Source organism: Vicia villosa, linkage group LG1 (genome assembly GCF_029867415.1).
Source record: "Vicia villosa cultivar HV-30 ecotype Madison, WI linkage group LG1, Vvil1.0, whole genome shotgun sequence".
Taxonomy (NCBI): domain Eukaryota; kingdom Viridiplantae; phylum Streptophyta; class Magnoliopsida; order Fabales; family Fabaceae; genus Vicia; species Vicia villosa.
In genome coordinates this window covers 125020986-125025137 of record NC_081180.1, presented here as the reverse complement: position 1 = coordinate 125025137, position 4152 = coordinate 125020986, and the positions used below count along the sequence as shown (strand labels likewise).

At 34.8% G+C, this 4152-nt stretch overlaps 1 long non-coding RNA gene across 1 annotated transcript; it reads left to right on the top strand.

Moving 5' to 3' along the window:
* The first annotated feature begins 2417 nt into the window (after window positions 1–2417).
* LOC131616285 (uncharacterized) lies at window positions 2418–3785 on the top strand. Its single transcript, XR_009288085.1, has 3 exons — window positions 2418–2746; window positions 2922–3014; window positions 3123–3785. It is a non-coding gene; the product is annotated as an uncharacterized LOC131616285 (long non-coding RNA).
* The last annotated feature ends 367 nt before the right edge of the window (window positions 3786–4152 follow it).

Here is a 4152-nt window from a genome sequence, read left to right as displayed (position 1 = left end):
CACTAGCTTTCCATAACCTTTTTAACTCGAACATACTCACATCACCCAAAACAATTTCCGGACACATTAAGGAATAAATCCACCGAAAACTATTTTTAACCGAAAAACCATCTACATGCCTCCACCAAATCCACTTGTCATTCACTCCCGGAGTGGGCGACACCCCATCCAAAAGGGTCAACAAGTCATACCACCAATCACAAGCTACATCCTCCTCTAAAGCATCATCCACTAACCCCAAATCCCACCACCACAAATTATCCACTCAAACTCCCATATTGGCAACACAAGAAAAAGGAGAAGAAGAAGAGATATAATTAGAAATAGAACACAAACCGTAAAGGTTAGAAAAAAGCACCTTAAAAGGCGTAGGACTCAACCAAGCATGATTCCAAAATCGAATACATTCTCCATCCCCTAGTCTCTGAGAGATGCAATCGGAAAACCAAAGTCTACCGTTAACTTCAAACCCACAAACGTGACGCACATCCCTCCACCAAAGCGAAACTTTCAATAAGATCCTATCCAGAATCACTCCAGAAAGAGCCTCCATACCCCCACCGTACCTAAACTCCAAAAATTTGAACCAAACCAAATCTCTATCCGACAAAAATCTCCAGCCCCATTTACTCTTTAAAGAAACATTAAAATTCTCAATATTCTTCACTCCTAACCCACCATCCTTGCGCGGACGACAAATCTATTGGACTAAAATGATAAAATCATTCTTAAATTTTAAAATTTGCAATATATTAGAATAAAAATGTATTAGTTGTGACAACTTGGAGTCTACTTAAACTATCATAATGGATTGGAATTGGACTCCATGCATTCAATGTTCGGTATCTGCATGCAGTCCAAGTTTGAGAAAAAACACTAAAATAATCCAGCCAGCCATATAAAATTTGGTGTTTAGGTCAACTCTTTTGTTTGCATATCATCATCACTAATTCATAGAACTCGTGAACCACAGGAAAACACATGATTTGGTACCAGCATGCATTTCATTTTTTATATGCAATGCTGAGCAAATCTATGTATATATCTTCTTTTTTGTTACAGAAAATCTATATATGAATATCTAATAGTGCTGCTTAAATAAATAAATTGAACCGTGAATTCCGTCTTTGTCCCACACTGTTATTATTGCATAGAACAAAGTGCAGTGTACCTTCAAAATAATGGAGTAACAAGTTGTTGAAAGTCAAAATTGCTTTATTCACAATTCTCTAACTAAAGTTACTGTGTCTGTGTGAACTGGCTAGTATACTGTTTTTGTGAGAAAAGCTAGCACATCTTTGCGGGTCCTATTGTTTGAAGAAACCGGCAGTTCTTTGTATATGCACCATTGAAATTTAATAGAGGGATCTAAGAGGGATATATGTGTGATATAGTACAATTGTGATAATGGAAAGTGAAGAAAGGAAAGTAAAAAAGTGAGAGGGATGGCGAAAAAGATAAATAAATAAGAATTATGACTATGCTAATGTGTATATATTAAGTAGCAATGCTATGTTTACACCCAATCTTACATAAACAGTTACATCAAACATCATTCATTATATATATATATTATAAAAAATTTGTTAGAAACAGGCCCATTAGAGAGAAAAAGCCTTCTATTTTACTTAAAGACTTCTATTACTAATTATGGAGGTGTTGCTTAGTATTATTATTATTTTTATTCTAAGTCTTTATTTTGTTTAGCTGGCCCATGGCCCAATCTACTATCTATCTACTATCATACAATTACTAATAAATTGACCAAAGTTACCAATTTGTCCCTTGCACAATTTACATTTACAAAAGAAAAAGGGCATTTTCGTAATCAACTAAATACAACACAAAGTTTTCACCTTTTTTCAACAAGTGTTACATTTCCATTGGTCCAATTTGATTTAGTATACTTTTCTTCCATAACACTTTCACGTTTTCCCAATACGTTTCAGATCTGTAGATTTGTGTAGATTTGTTTTGTGAACCCTAAACTACTCTCTCTAACTCTTTCTCTGCTCATCTTCATCCCATTGCAGATTCGTAGCAAGTCCCTGCCGGAGACTTCATATCGTTGCACCACCCATTTTCCGCGCCATCCTTATTCCGTCGAGGGCAAGGTTGTTTGCTTCAGTTGTTTACACACATGTGTTTGCTTCTGTTGTTGTTTATATTGAGAAAAAACCCATTTTCAACTTTTTACCTTTTCGGTTTCGTAGTTCATATTTCATGTTCTGAAAATTATTTGTATTTCATTTTTCGTTTGCCTTTTTTTACCCTTTTGATTTACATTTTTGGTTATGTGTTTGCTGCTGTTATTGTTTATATTGTGAAACAGCACAGGGAAAACTTTTGGAAATTTGCTATCAGCGTCGTCGATATATGGATTGTTAAGGAGGCAATGGACAGTAACATCTCGAAGCTATTATTTAAGATGCGAAGATTTTTTATTATTCACATGCTCTTTGTCTATTGTTTTCATGTTTATACATATAGTAATTACTAATTTTATCAACAGGGTAACCAAATCCATGTCGTTAGCGTGTATGGAAGCAAACTTTACAAGAGCATCATGTAAAGCCTATGCTAAAAGATCTCCTATTGAAAGTCTGTAACAATAGCCTCAAACTTTTTATCAATTCTAGCACTGTTATCACTGCCATGGACATACCAAAAATTCCACATCACAACTTCAATTTCAAGCCATTTGGAGATTTCTTAAACGAGGATTTTGAAGTCGATCGCTTATATGGTAATTTTTATTGCCCCTTTTACACCAAGTTTTGAGGACCCAGAAGAAATTTATAGATAGATATAAAATGTTCAACTTAGTTTAGAATATATTAAAACGTCTTCTCTTTTTAGTAAATGATTTCATTTATATAATGTTTTATCTTTCTTAAGTATAATTTTGATGGTAATAACAGGTCATTGACATATAGGGGCCTCAAAGTATTTCAAGATATTACAATATATTGCAGAAATTGTCTGGTTTGAGCGTCGCCCCATCCATATATGAGGTAGGTTTTATATGTGTTTTTGTATAAAAGGAAAAAAACGACAACTCTCCATATATGAGGTAGGTTTCATCTGTGTTTTTTGGCTGAATCCGTTTTTGTGTAGTGCAGGGCAATTGTATGGGCATGTGTGGTATTTGGTTGCAAGGAAATCGATTTGGGAATGGATGGCCTATTCTTAACTGTTTTGGGAACTTGGGAGAGAACATTATTAAGGAAGAAGTGAGGGACCTTTTCACTGGGTATGTGCATCTTATCCTTTCACACAGGCTTTACTGTTAAGTCTATGTAGTATTTTCTATATTGTCTCATGTATGTGATTAATCTGTTGAACTTGGCTTTCTAATGCAGACAATCTGGTTTTAAGCAAATGAATATTTTAAGGCATGAGAGGCATACCGTCTGCTTCATTGAGTTTAAAGTCTGTAAACTTTTGTTCACATTTGTGTTTTTTATTGTCTGAAAAATCATTTTTTGCATTGTGTTTCTGTAAACTTTAATACTTGTCTTGTGTTTGCATTCAAACTTTCCTCAGTTTGGTATTCAATAACGTATTGCAGGATGTGAAGCTCTATTTTCTTGATTATTTTTCAACTCATGTTCATTCCATAACTAACCCAGCATCTAGGCGTTTTATGACGACGAAATACATTGGAAGTTTTTGCTTAAATGCTTCGCACTTATTCCTATTCACCATGTATGTTTGCTTTGGTCTTTTAATGTAACCATGGGTGTATTTCGTTTGGTTTTTAATGGGTTTTCTTGAAATTTGTAATTGGCATTGAATTCTACAATTCCAAGAAGGGACTACTCATGCACCAAATGAGGTATGCGCTTGAGATTTTGAAGAAGTATGAAATGGAGCATTGTAATATTGTCATTACTTTAGTTGAACTGTGGCTGCAGTTGTCGAAGAATGAGGATGAACAAGAGTTAATCCAACTCAATATAGGAGGCAAATTGAATCCTTGAGTTATTTATGCAATACGTGACCGGATTTGACATTTAGTATCGATATTGTGAGTAGATTCATGGAGAGACCGAAGGTGTCTCACTTGGCAGCAGTCAAGAGGATTATAATATACGTGAAGAGATCCATTGGCTGCAGATTTCTCTTTCTCGTAATGGATAAAGGCATAAA